The sequence below is a fragment of the Apodemus sylvaticus genome, chromosome 2 (assembly GCF_947179515.1).
Source record: "Apodemus sylvaticus chromosome 2, mApoSyl1.1, whole genome shotgun sequence".
Taxonomy (NCBI): domain Eukaryota; kingdom Metazoa; phylum Chordata; class Mammalia; order Rodentia; family Muridae; genus Apodemus; species Apodemus sylvaticus.
Genome location: NC_067473.1, coordinates 9,779,312 through 9,794,501, shown reverse-complemented (window position 1 = coordinate 9,794,501; position 15,190 = coordinate 9,779,312). Strand labels below are relative to the sequence as shown.

The following is a 15,190-nucleotide window of genomic DNA, read 5'->3' as shown; positions in this document are numbered from 1 at the left end:
CTGTGAATGAGTCATATTGGTGAAACTTAAGAGGCTTATCCGCATAAATGGAAATGGCATCTTTGGAAAACAGGTATAAATAATATACCTGTTGATATGTCATAATTGTCCATGCATATTTACACGCATCTAGTGCTGTGTGTAATGAAAGTTTATATTAGACGTAGTACAATGATATTTTAAACTAACCTAAAACTATAAATATCTCTTATTCTTCCTTGTTACATGTTCAAAATATATTTACATGCATTCCTATTCCGTCTGGAGATGAAACTTGTCTCACTGTGTTTCAACTCAGTGCGCTCAACAATAACAGTAAAACTTGTAGCATGTGCACGGCTCCTTAGCCCATCCTACGTCGGAGATTTCCCAATCCTCACTAACAAGGTCAGGTCGCTATGTAATCAGTTTGGCCATCTGCTTCTTCCTCTACTTGCTTAGTGCAGTGTGCTGTGACATAAGGATGTTCAAATCTCACTGTTGTGGGGCTGTCAGAGGCATTAAAATTTCTTCAATTATTTAGCATTCTTAAGACAATTTAGGCTAAAAATTCAGCCTAAGAGACACTAGAGAAAGTCACTTATTGCTGCATTTCAGGAAAAAGATGATAATATCTAGAAAATGGTTCTATGCATTATCATAATAAACAGATAATAAAGAATGACTTAAAGCATTTTTAAATAAAGAAGATATTTTAATAACGTAAAGTTGTTTCAAGTCTCTGATATAAAATTCTTTCTCTATAGTTTACAAAACAATTATATGAAGTAAGTCAGAGAAAATAAATAATGAGTTATATAGACTAATTTTCTTTGGTCAGTGTAATAATAATATTTAGTTTGTATGCATTCTAATAGTAATGTTGCTTTAAAAATTATTTAAAATCCCAGCCTGGGGTTTCTACCCTGCCTTAAACCAATTAGTTCCCAAATGAGAGCCCCATTCACAGCCCTTAAACAACACAAGATCCGGGCAGCTGCCTGCCCTCCATGCTGTTAGAATCTATCTTCCTATTGATAACCCCCAGTTATCACTCACTGTTTACTGGGTTCCATCTGGGCTGCTCTGAGCTCCAGTTGGGCAGCCCTCAGGGCCACCCTCTCTTCACTCTTGACCCACAGTGGCTTCTCCTTCCTGCTCTCCTGCACTTCCCCTCTTCTCCTGTTCCTCCAAACCCGAGCCCCCAAAAGCTAAACCCCACCTATGTCTCCTCTGCCCACCTATTGTCTGTCATCAGCATCTTTTTCTTTCTAGTCAGAAATAACCCGGGTGCGGGGTCATTCAGTGGCTTATGTGAAGATGCTTTCCTCTGTGAGGCCACCAGTCTTAGGGGCCCCAAATTAGCATTAGAATACCAGCGGCATTAGGCCAACTCACTACATAATGTATTGCATTTAATTACCTTATTTAAGCCTCACTTTTGTATAGTAAAAAACCAGGATCATTACAGGATTCTTCCAAGAGTGATGTTTAATAGGACTTTTTAATAATAAAACAGATTATTTCACCTGATTGTATAGCAACTTTTAGCAGTTCATGTTAAATTTCTTTCTTTTTTATTTTTTATTAGATATTTGCTTTATTTACATTTCAAATGGAATCCCCTTTCCTCGTTACCCCTCCGAAAACCCCCTACCCTCACTTCCCCTGCTTACCTGCCCTCACGCTTTCATGACTTGCATTCCCCTATTCCATGGCCTCCCCTCTCATTGATGTCTGAAATGGCCGTCTTCTGCTACATATGTAGCTGGAGCCATGGGTCCTTCCATGTGTACTCTGGTTGGTAGTTTAGTCCCTGGGAGCTCTGGAGGTACTGGTTGGTACACATTATTGTTCTTCCTGTGGAGCTGCAAACCTCTTCAGCTCCTTGGATCCTTTCTCTAGCTCCTCCATTGAGGACCCTGTGCTCAGTCCATTGGTTGGCTGTGAGCCATGTGTATTTTGATCCCCATTCCAATAAGAATCAAAGTATTCACACTTTGGTCTTCCTTCTTCTTGAGTTTCATGTGGTCTGTGAGTTATATCTTGGTTGTTCTTGTGATCAAACAGATACCATGAATTTTTACATCAGTATCTTAAAATCAACTTTAGATTATGTTTTAGGTCCCAAGTAAATCTTGAGAAAAATATACTGAAACTGTTCCAGAGTAACAAGGCTTTGGGAAAGGGTCCCACTCCTGACTTTCCTAGGTATCATTTCAGAACTGGGTATAGTTTGAAGGTTTGGTACAACTTGTAAGTCATTCCAGAGACCCTGGTATATGTAGAACTGATTACTGAGCAGTAAGTCAGGTTTTCATATATGACTTTGTCATAGGTGTCTGTATCAGTGCTTACTTTCATAAATAAAGTCAAATCTCTTTTGCTGGATGATATAACTACCTGGAAAAAAACCTAGAGAACATTCTCAAACCCTTGGGATTTTGTTTTTAGTTTGTCCGATGACTCCAGCTAAGGAGAAAGTAAGATTTGTTTTCGGATGTCCTTCAGGACTGGTCTAACCTAGAGTCTCTACTCACTGATCCTTATCAAGAAAAGCCTGACCTCCCTTTTCTCTGTCCTGGTACTCCCCTACAATGCTGGATCAAGCCTTTCCAGGATTAGGGCCCTCTTCTTCCTTCTTCATGGGAATCATTTGATATGCTAATTGTGTCTTCAGTGTTCAGAGCTTCAGGGCTAATTAATATCCACTTATCAGAAAGATAGGAGAATGGATGGAGAGAAGAGGACTTATGGGACATATGTGAAGGGGGAACTGGGAAAGGGGAAAGCTTTTGGATTGTAAACAAAAGAATATAGAAAAAATATTATATATATATATATATATATATATATATATATATATATATATATAATTTAAAAAAAAAGAAAAGCCTGACCTATAGGTGCTATCAGGATGTTCAGAGGGAATCCCCTGCATTATTCAACTGGACATGGAAAACCCTAGACATGTTCTAATTTAAACTCTTGCAATAGCCATCTTTCATATGGTTTTAAGGTTTCTTTCATCAAAGCCCCATTCTTCCAGGTCCTGTTTCATCCCCTTTGCAGAGTCTGGGCTGTTGCTCCCTCTCCACCGCGCTGCGCTTTCTCCTGTCTTCTCAGTCTGTAGAGCCATTAGTCAGGCAAAAGCCATGGTCAGTAGTCTGTGAGTGCACTAAAGAACACACTGAGTCGTCCTTAGCATGAAGACCACGGACTTTTCTTTTTACTATGTGGAATCGTGTACAATGAAAGCTACTCCCCAAATTCAGTCTACAAGCCTACACAGCCTGGACGCTCATGAGCTGGGGGAAGGAAGGGTGGTCTTGTAACTTATGCAATATGCTGCATCTCTTGTCCTGAGAAATAAGAGCTGCTTTCCCTTTTGTTAGCAAAGATTAAAGAGATTCTTTTCTGTGCCGCCTGGTCTAGCTACCCACCATTGAGAAATGTGTTTTCAATTGTTTCTGTGCATTTTTCTTCCTGCCACTTGATTTTATAATCAGAAATGCCCACTTGTAAAACTGGTGTGAGAGAAGAGGTGTAGTCCTTTAAGCAGCTTTCATAGACACACTAATTTATTTCGTTGTTAATTCTAATTTAATCTAAGTGGATAGATGTAAGCAAAAAAGGAACCTCTCTGTTATTTTATTGATCAGACATCGAAAAGACTCTCCTAAATTACAGTTCTGCCTCTGGAAAACCGGTAAAAGATCTTGCTGCGGAGAATAATTCTGTTACTTGACAAAGCCTAAAAGGAGGGTCTTAATGGGCTGCGGTTATCTGCAGCTATCGATATGCCCGATATGCCCCTCAGCAGAATTTTGATCCATTTCAAAGGCCTTCATTCCTTCTCTATCCACACTGGCCTGAAGGCTTCATTCCAGCTCATCACGGAGCAGAGGTGTAAGGGCCCTGTAGGGGCGTGGCCTGTCACGGAGCAGCAGTGTAAGGGCCCTGTAGGGGCGTGGCCTGTCAAGGAGCAGCAGTGTAAGGGCCCTGTAGGGGCGTGGCCGGGAAACCCGCGGAATGATGGCTGTGCAGTTAGTGACGGGACCTTTTCCAACGCTTGGATGGCATAGTTTTACCTTTCCCATTGAGTCAGGTTCATGATTAGTTTAATTTATTGTACTAATAAATGGTTTACAATACAGTATTGATTAATGGAAGGAAGTCCAGTCATAAGCCTTGTCGTATTATGAAAAATGTTTGGAAAACAAGGACCGAAGGTGTGTGCTTCCCGTGGAACAGGAGCCAAGAGAACAGTTTGCATGAATACAGATCACTCTCTCGAAACTGAATTTGCTTACCAGTAGGTCTAATTTTATTGAGTGAGTTTAACACTCTCAGGATACTTTATGGGAGATGAATGGAAGCTATATAGTTCATGGGGAAAACATAATTGGGAGGGGTACCCATATGGGTGACAATGTTCATTTAAAGATTTGCTATATAGAATAATGTTTCCTAATGGCTTTTTTCAATTATGTTTTGTGTTATTCCCCTCATCCCTTTCACAGTAAGGTCTCCTCATCTGGTTTTTCCCATTCTGCCTTCAACAGCTCCCATGTCTTAATGTCCACCATCTAATTCCCCCTCCCCACACAGACCTTTTTACTTTCCTAATTACTCCAGGTTATGCATTTACAGCTAAAGATTTGGAGCTAGGACCCATGGGTGAAAGAAAGCTTCTGCCCTTTGGTTTTCTGGGTCTGCCCTGCCTCAGTATTGTACTTTCCAGTATTACACCACTCATCGGCAGAAGCCCAGCCTCTGGAAACTGACCAAGAATTCTGCTGGCCTGCCCGGGATTCTGAACCAGTGACTCTTACTTCATTGTCTTCTTCCAGTTGGCCAGGACGTTACATCCGTCATTCCATTCCTCAGTCACATCAGTTTTCTGCCTCAGTCAGTGTTCTGAAGGTCACGTTAACATTCGAGTCTCCTGAGCTTTGCCTAGACTGAGATGGTCTTGTCCTTTCCAGAGAAATCTTTCCATTGCATCAACTATTATTATACTTTTGGTTTTGAGTTTTCAAGTACCGCAAGATAATTTTAAATCTATAGAAGCAGTTACTGCTCATGAAATTAAATGTTTCCATTAAATGGACATTAGCTCAATTGCAAAACTGCCTATAGTAGTTTGAATATCAATGATATCTTGTTAAAACAATAAAATTTTAACTAATACACTATCCCAATTTTAAGAGGTTCAAATAGAGCACAGCAGATTATTGGCATATTGGCCCAAATCAAGTACATTATTTACCTCCACCTTAATACTGTAGTTCTATCTAGTCTCGGAATTAAACCTACATGTGAATTTCATTTTAGTGTAAACAACGGACAAAATATTATAAGTAATTAAATAATAGAACTTTGGAATTGAAATTCCTTACATATTTACATTATTAAGAGCTATTCTTTCTGGATCCTATCAGATTATTTTTAAATATCAAATCTTTTTAGGAAAAGAATAAATAAATGTTATTCAAATATGTTTAATTCTGCTGTCTAAAGTCAAAAATTTTTTTAAAAGTCTGACATTGGGGGGCTAGCGAGATGGCTCAGTGGCTAAGAGCACTGGCTGCTCTTCCAGAGGTCCTGAGTTCAATTCCCAGCAACCACATGGTGGCTGACAACCATCTATAATGGGATCTGATGCCCTCTTCTGGTGTATCTGAAGACAGTAACAGTATACTCATATACATAAAGTAAATAAATTAATTTAAAAAAAGCCTGACGTTGGAGTTTCCTATTGAAATTCTTAGTCTCTAATCTTGATCAAGATAGCTTGATGAAGATAGCCTAAGACAATCAACACTGACACAGCTGATAATCCTGAGAAGCTCTGTTTCTTCTGCCTGTCAAGGCTTTAATCCACTGATATGTAAATAATATTTCCTTCTCAACATTTAAACTGGTGCTAAGGATTTTGTCATCCCAGGAGACCAAACTGAAGCCAACCTTTCCTTCTCCTTATTTTCCTTGTGGCCTGATTCGAGAGAACAATTGAACAATATTCACAATAACACTGGTGATGACAGGAATAGTTAGTGGCGCTTGCTGCCAAAGGGGGTGACTTCTGCCTATATGTTCATGTCTAGAAGGATTCTTTCTTTAATTTTTTATTTTTGGGCACATATATTTTGTGAATGATTCTATGCTCAAATTTGAGCATATATTTAATGAACACTGAATCTCTATGCCCAAAGCTTACTCATTTTAAGAAACATTTAGTGAACTTTTTGTCCCCTTTTGGGATCTTACAATGCCAGCTGTTTTGTTGGTTGGTTAGTTAGTTAGTTGGTTGGTTAGTTAATTAGTTAGATGTTGTTCAAGGGGAGGTAAAGTGATTGTATTCATTGCTGTAGAAAGAATTCTAGTATGTGCATACTGCTTTCCTCCCAAACTAGAGTTGGAAGTATTGTTGTACAGAAAACAAAAATAAAAGTAACAAAACTCTCTTTTATGTCTTGACTTCTTGCAAGCCTAGAGTCCTTAAAATATGTTATGTGTATTTCTAAACACATGTATCACTAAAATTAACAAAAAGAAATGACTCAAGAAATAATCGACTGGTTCATCATTATCATTGTAGGAACTTAATAAATATTTAACTGAACTATTGAAGGTGAGAGAACTTATATTAGTCTTTTTATGTCACCCGAATGCCCACATCAAATCAGTTTATAACTAGTTTCTTATGAGTTTCCTTTAGCTATAGCGGAAATAAGCAGATGCAGCCTTTGAGGGCTATGTTGTTAACAGTCCCAAGGTGATCCTTCATGGAACTCACTTCTTAAACTGCATCAAAATCTATAATAGTAATAGGTGAAACACATGATTTATAAACAGTAATGTTTATGACTAAATTCTTTTCCTTAAAGCTCATATTATAAATCATGACAATTTTCAAATCATATATACCCCTTTCCCATTTATAGTCTGAAACAATTTGGAAATCACATAGAAAAAAATGTTAACCTATTGTATGTGTGTGTGTGTGTGTGTGTATGTGTGTGTGTGTACACATGCACATACATATATATATGTATGTATATGGAGAGAGAGAGAGAGTTTAAAATCCTTTCCTCCTACCATAATGACAAACAGAATCAATCTATTTGCCTCTTCTGACTGGATCACTATTTTCAAGCCCTCCAAATTGTTTCTCTAAGTGAACAAAAATGGATCAAAGCTTTCCGAATAAATCAGGTTTGTCATAATTTAAATTTATGTATTAGTAGCCATGAATATATATTACTAGATTTTCACTGAATCTGACTTTCAGAGACTAAGTTTCCTCATTCTATGACAAATGTCTCCCATGAGCCTTGGTCAAATTGATGACAGTCATCTTCTCCATGGGCACAGTTTTGTCTGAAATGACCTCTTCAGAATGATGCGGTGCACCTCTCGTGCTCCACAGCGGCATTCCCCAAGCTAACGCTGTGTTTGGTCATTCTCAGAGAGAGGTTCAACTATCCAGTTTCTGTCAGTAATTTGTTCAGAGACTTATTCCACACTCCACCCATTTGGCAATGTTAACCTACAAATCCACAAAAAGAATTTTTACATCTGAACTTTAACTCTGGCAAAGAAAATCTCCTGAGGCATGCGTTCTTTATATCCTCCATACTCCTTTTGTTTGTTTGTTTGTTTTTTCTGGCTCTTTTTTATTTAAGAGGTTAATTTTTTTATTCGATATATTTTTTTATTTACATTTCAAATGATTTCCCCTTTTCTGGGTCCCCACTCTCCGAAAGTCACATAAGTCCCCTTCCCTCCCCCTGTTCCCCCACCCACCCCTTCCCACTTCCCTGTTCTGGTTTTGCCGAATACTGTTTCACTGAGTCTTTCCAGAACCAGGGGCCACTCCTCCTTTCTTCTTGTACCTCATTTGATGTGTGGATTATGTTTTGGGTAATCCAGTTTTCTAGGTTAATATCCACTTATTAGTGAGTGCATACCATGATTCACCTTTTGAGTCTGGGTTACCTCACTTAGTATGATGTTCTCCAGCTCCATCCATTTGTCTAAGAATTTCATGAATTCTTTGTTTCTAATGGCTGAATAGTACTCCATTGTGTATATATTCCACATTTTTTGCATCCACTCTTCTGTTGAGGGATACCTGGGTTCTTTCCAGCTTCTGGCAGTTATAAATAGGGCTGCTATGAACATAGTAGAGCATGTATCCTTATTACATGGTGGGGAATCCTCTGGGTATATGCCCAGGAGTCCTGATCTCAGGAACAGAGGATATTAGAAACTTTTTGACCTCTTTCCTTCATGGGGGTAAATATCTTCAAAAATAAGGGGAAAATCATCCCACTGGTTTTTATTACCAAAGCAAATACATTATTTGAAGAGACCATTAATTTCATTTCTCAGAAAAGTTTTAATAGATGTAAGTTTTTATTTGTTTTTTGTTGTTGTTGTTTGTTTTTTGTTTTTTTGTTTTTTTGTTTTTTGTTTTTTGTATTTGGTTATTTTTCAAAACAAGGTTTCTCTGTATAGCCCTGGCTGTCCTGGAACTCACTCGGTAGACCAGGCTGGCCTCAAACTCAGAAATTTTCCTGCCTCTGCCTCCCAGAGTACTGGGATTACAGGCGTGCACCACCACCGCTGGCTTAGATGTAGGTTTTTAGAATAAAGTATTTTGTTAATTGAAACTTTTATTCAGACTGTGCAGAGAAACACAGTCTGAAACTTTACTGTTTGTTATGTTACAAAGCAGACAGACAGGCAGACAGAGTGGTTTCATTTTAAAAAAGAACTTCAGAATCTCCTGCTGCCTGTATTGAAAACATGTTGTTGTAGAAGATTCACAGCATATGAAAATTTTCCTTGCTGGAATTTAAAATATCCTAGCTGTTTTGGCAACTCCTTGCCACCATTAATTGAGTATGAGACATGTACTGCCATCTAGTCACCAAATAATAGCTCATTAATAGCTGTTAGAGCTATTTTCTCCACTCTGTTGACAAACAGTGTCTATTTGCTTCTGCTGATTGGATCACTATTTTCAAATCCTCTAAATGGTTTCCTTACATGTACAAAAATAAATAAGAACACTCATAATAAATATTTCATAATTTTAATTTATATATTTGTGTTATTTATATATTACAATGTATATTGTGCCTATAAATAGCAATTAGATGAAAATAAGATCAATTAAATCAAAAAATAAGCCTGTAAGGGATATACAAACAGCTCGGTGGTTAAGAGCACTTGCTGTTCCCGCAGAGAAGCCAGCTTCAATTGCTAGCATCTGCATCAAGGGCTCACAGCCACCTCACACTCCAGAACAGCATTTTAGATTCCGCTGACACCTGCATGTACATAGCGCACGGCAGATGAGCAGGCACACAAATACGCATAAATATATAAAAAAGTGAAAAAATGTTTCTATAGAAAAGAACTATTAATTCTGTACACATGTAAAATTTCAGGAATCAATGAAGTACAATTTCTACCAGTGCCTACTTGTTACAAACGGAAAGTGTGGCTTAGATTCTTCCTCTTCGCTAGCACAGAACTTTCTTCCTGTTTCTCTAACACAGTGCACACATTTCTTCCCACTTGGACTCTTGAGCTTGCCATTTCCGGTTCCAGCTCCGCCCACTTCCGAATCCACATGGCCTCTTTACTCACTTTAAGGCACCAAACCAAGAAACAGGCCTTCAGCCCATGAAACTCCCAGCAACTGCCTTGTCTCAGACTGTACGTGCTGTGCTTTCTCTTCTATGTCTTTCCTGTGGTTTTATTGTGTTTATTAATATATTTATATTCATGAGCGATTGCGAAGCGGTATGTGTGTGGGGAGAAGATTACCATGATCTATGCTGCAGGCACACTGTAAGCCTGACAGTGGGAAGGAGAACGGTGAAAACACAATGTACAGGCGAGATGTGTGTCCTCCAGGGCCACCGTCCACTGTTGCCTCGGGACTACATCGCCACCTGCCGGAAGCCAACAGAGGGTGCAGCACAGCTGCTGATTTTCCTAACAGGGCACTCAGTTGTCCAGAGAAGGATAGATTGAGTGTAGAGAGGTAATGCTTGAAAAGAATTTTCTTCAAAGATTAAAGTGTACACGCTTAGCCCAATGTTTGTCTGTGGGTCTCTGCATCTGTTTCAGTCAGCTGCTGAGTGGGGCCTCACCTCTCAAAGGACAGTTATGCTAGGCTCCTGTTTGTAAGCGCAACAGAGTATCAGTAATAGTGCTAGGGATTGGTTCTTGCCCATGGGAGGAGTCTCAAGCTGGGCCAGTCATTGGCTGGCCATTCCCCCCCTTTCAGCTACCGTGTCCCTGGGCTTCACATAGGCACGGCAAATTTAGATGGAGCTTGGGGAGTCTTGGAAGGGCCGGGGAAAAGGCTGAGGAATCCAGAGGGGATAAGGCTGAGGAATCCAGAGGGGATAAGCTGACCAACAGAGTCAGCTAATCTGGATTCTCGGGATTCCCAGAGTCTGCACTACCAATCAAAGAGCCATTTATTGCTTAGACCTAGGCCTCTCCACATATATGTAGCAGATGTGCAACTTGCTCTTCAAGCAGGTCCCCAAACAACTGGAGTGGGCGGGCGTGTCCTGACTCTTTACCTACCTGTGGATCCTCTTCCCTTGAGCTGCCTTGTCTGACCTCAGTAGGAGAGGATAATACAAGTCCTGCTGTGACTTGATGGGCCACAGTGGTTGGTACCCAGAGGGGGCCTCTCCCCTTATCAGAGGAGAAGGAGAGCAGGTATCGGAGAGGGACTCTGTGAAGGGAGCCTAGAAGCGTGGGCTGCAATTGGGATGTAAAGTGAATGACTAGGAAAAATGTACAAGCTTGAACTGAAGAGGAAGAAGAGAGAGAGAGTCGATTACCACTCGCATAGATGACTCCATCAATGGAAAGCGCCAGGCTACGTGAAAGCCTATCTCCTGACAAACTATTTTAACTATTTCCTGTCTAGGAGAGATTTACATTATGTATTCAAACGTATATTCAAATTGCTGTTTTATTAAATGATTTAAGTAATGGATTTACAAATGCAAATAAATACAGTGTTCTTGTATATTCAAAACATTCTAAGCATGTGCAAATATAATTAGAGAAAATAACTAGTCACCAGTTATAATGAAGTGAAAACTGCATGTTCTTTTATCCCGCTGATGTCTGTCATATTTTTAGTGACAAATTCTGTGTGGAATATTTGAAAAACAAGTGATTAACGTGCTAGATTTAGAATGGATCCATCAAACTAGTGGTACTTTACTGAATTGTTAAAAAAAATAAACAAATTGATAAAGGGGAAATTCACCAATTTACTAAAAAAAAATTTTTTTAGTCTCAGCATAATAGTTTCTTGATTTTTGTTTTGTTTTGTTTATCACTCTTTGCAATACTTGCTGTCCTCTGGGCATCCTGGGAATGAGAGATGCAGTTCATTTTCCTAGTTTCTCTGGTTTTGGATGGAAAGTAACTATCTATCTATCTTGGCATATTTTCTGGACAAGTTCACATGGGCTGTATGTTTCAAGCACCACCTTGGAAGCAAAATATGTTCACCAACTCAGGGAAACACTTTTACTCAGGAATCCATCATTCATTAATTGTCATGAGCCCGCCTTCACAATAACCTTCATTGCAATACAATTAGACTTACTTTGTGTGTGTGTGTGTGTGTGTGTGTGTGTGTGTGTGTGTGTGTGTTGGTATGTATGTTTGCATTTATGTGTGTATATGTGCTTTTGTATATGTGTTTGTGTGTGTATGAGGTATTTGTGTGTGTGTGTGTGTATGTTCTTTGAGTACATTTTTGTATGTGTACATGTGTTTGTTTATGTGTATATATTTGTTTCTCTGTGTATATGTGTTTGTGTCTTTGTGTGTATATGTGTTAATGTGTATTTGTGTGTATATGTGTTAATGTGTATTTGTGTGTATTTGTGCATGTGTTTATATGTGTATGTTTGTATATATATGGGTGTGAGTTTGTGTGTTTATGTATTTGTGTGTGTGTGTGTGTCTGTGTGTGCCACTAGCATTGAGTCCCTTGGAGCTGGTGTTGCAGACTGTTGTAAGCTGTCTGCTGTGGCAGCTGCCTGTGTCCTCCAGAAAGCAGCCCGCGCTTTTAACTGCAGACTCAGCTCCTCAACCCCATCAACTCAATACTTTTTAAATCTCTAAAAATATTTGGACCTCGTAGACTTTTATTCTGACCATTTAGGAACTTTCCTTTCTATGAAACGTTCTAATGTTTTGCATCGATGGCAACCTCACTGGCATAGTTTTTCCTCACCCTTGCTGTTGGTATCCGTCGCTGTCTCCTGACAGTGGAGGGTCCCGTGTGACTGTATGCCATGCCATGTCCGCCCAGGGCTCTTCCCACACTCCACCCTGCTGCAGGTGCTGCCCAGTTAGTCCTACTGCTTTCCTTGGATCTTATGTGTCAGTGTTTTCCTCATAAGGGTGCTGGGAATAACAGCAAAAAAAATAGTAGAAGAACTGACCGATGTTTCCACGAGGCAACAGTGAGGAAATTAACCAGAAAGGATTTCTTTGTTTTAAAGGGAGGACATGCTTCCGTGGGAAGAGACATGCCTATAGATACCTGTTCAATGTGATGTCATATTGTTTGGTGCGTTTCTTGCTCATGAATATAATTTAGTGTGGCATTCTGTGCTACTTCTTAAGCCCAATGGTACATACTGGAATCTCCTCCCACAACAAACAGAACCCACACTTACTTTCCTTGCCTGAAGTTTGTATAAATTGAAGTTTGTATAAATTTTTAATTAGTATATTATCTCAATTTTCTTTAAATTCTAGCAAAGCATATTATATATAGCCTTACTGGTTCAAAAGTATTGAAATGACTGCCTTTGGCAGGTAGTTTCAGGAGTAACTAGGAGATTGGTATGATGAAATAAAAGTTGTATCTGAGCATGGGAGGGATTTATACTTACAGGGAGAAAACACTGTGTTTCTTCTTCATTATTTTGCTTCTATTTTATTCTCCAATTTAAAATTTATTCATTTCTAAATGCCCCCACTTGGTGGTTACTCTTACCTCTCTCAGCTGGCCACAGCTGGTCCTACTGTTGCTCTTCCTTGTGTATGCTTTGGACACCCTTAAAACCATGCCTGCTTTAATTATATCTTACAAAATTTGAGAGCTCCCTCTTGATTTTGGCATGTTCCTCTAAGTTTTATATAATTGGACTCAAGAACTATTAATTATTCTTTCTATTCTTTATATTATTTTATATATTTACCATGTTCCTGATTACTCAGTGACTTTACTTTTTTCGTTTAAATTTTAAATAATTGTGTTAATGAAAAATTCATCCCAAAGCCATAATTTTTCTTAGAAAAACAATTAGGAGAATACAAGCATTTTCAAGAGGGAATGACTGAGTCATGACTGCCTCAAATTATCAGGATATTTGTCAAGACTGTAACAGGACATGTTCAGTGTGAGCTTGAAAACCCAGAGTGACAGGACAGGAAGTTGAAGTTGAGATTATGAAGAGAAGATATTTGGGGGCAACTGTGCAGTCAGATTCCCTCAGAGAGGATGGGCGGTGCCAGTCCTTGCTTCCAAAGTCATGGACTTGGTCTGCACACCAGTTGTTTGCTATTCTTCTGTCCTGTTGGTTCTCTTCCACGCCTACCACTGCTGGCACTCGAAGGAGCAAAATAAAACCAAACCCCTGACTCAGAAGAAGGCAGTCCTCGGAAGGAGGAGTTTGAGAACTTTCTGATGTCAAGCAAGCTCTTCCAGTGTCCATCATGTTTGCTGACAAACAGTGCTGTCCTAATTTGCAACAGTGGCTTTAAAAAGTCATAGTAATACCCTCAGTGCAGAAAACTGACATTGAGAGGTCATGGTATTTAATGAACCAAGGCATTGGTATAGAGCTTATAGGAAGCTATAGAGCCCTGTTCATGTATGTGATAGAGGCCTAGGAACTGTAGGTTCAAATAATTAGACATTCCTTGGGTTTTGTGCAACAACAAGAGAACTCCCCAGAGGATGTATGCCCTTTCCTAATAATACCTTTCTTCATTCTTTGAAAATTGCATGCATTTATACATTCTATTTTATCATATCCATCCACCAATCTCCTCTTATTGTCTTCTACTCCATTTCCCACTTAGTGTTATGTCTTCTTTTATTATTGATATTAATAACCCCTGAATCCGCTTAATGTTGACACCATATGCAGGGTATGAGAATGAGGCCATCCGCGGGGACATGGGCAATCTGCCTGCAGATGTCCATGTTCCTGAAGGAGAGTGATTCTCGCTCAACAGCCACCAACTGACAACAGCTCCTACACCTACAGCTTGGGGTGCGGCATGTGCCACCATCAATCCTACAGTTTTGACCTGTTGCTTTTGTACAGTTTCATGCTGTCAGTTATCATACACAACACTCATGCTGTGCCTAGAAGGCAGCATTTCACAGTGCTCCTCCTAATTCTCCAGTTCTTACATGATTTCTGCCTCCATTTAATGATGTTCCCTAAACTTGGAGTGGGAGGGGTTCATATAGATGATTCCTCCACAACTAGTACTCACATCTCCTTATATTAATATATTTTAATCACATCCTTCTTCTGTCACCTCCTTCCACTGTCTTGTATTATATCCCACTCCACATCTCTCCCAACATTTTGTCCTCTTCTCGTTTATTGTTAATAACCCCTGGGCTCAACGCTGCTAATATGGGCAGTAAACAGGTAGGTATTAGTCTTTGCATGAACCAATACTCACAAAAGAGGTTTGTCTGGCCAAAGTTGAGAGAGAAAGTAGTGTATAAGTCTATAGATATAAACACAAATATTTATTTAGGAGGTAGTTTGACAGAATTATCAATTATCTATACAAAAACAGGAGGTTTTCTCTATGGCTAATTATCTCAATCATTATATTTTGATTAGGTTTGCAGTACTGGGCATGAAATCTCTCTGTGGAGCAGGTCTCGTATTTAATCATGGAGTGATTGGTGACCCACACCACCAGCATGCCACAATTGCACCAGTTTTCTATGTCCTACATCTAAACAACTGACAAATTGGACATGTTAGAACAAAACATATACTGAATGACCTTAGAGAGCATAACAAGGATAATCAATAAATGTAGAGAAAATGCTGTGACCTGATACAAGGAAATGATTTCCTGTAGCTGTGGCTGTTGAAAT

At 39.3% G+C, this 15,190-nt stretch overlaps 1 protein-coding gene across 2 annotated transcripts in view; it reads left to right on the top strand.

Moving 5' to 3' along the window:
- Magi2 (membrane associated guanylate kinase, WW and PDZ domain containing 2) overlaps positions 1-15,190 on the top strand; it is a 1,455,128-nt gene that overhangs the window by 833,512 nt on the left and 606,426 nt on the right. The window lies entirely within an intron of this gene.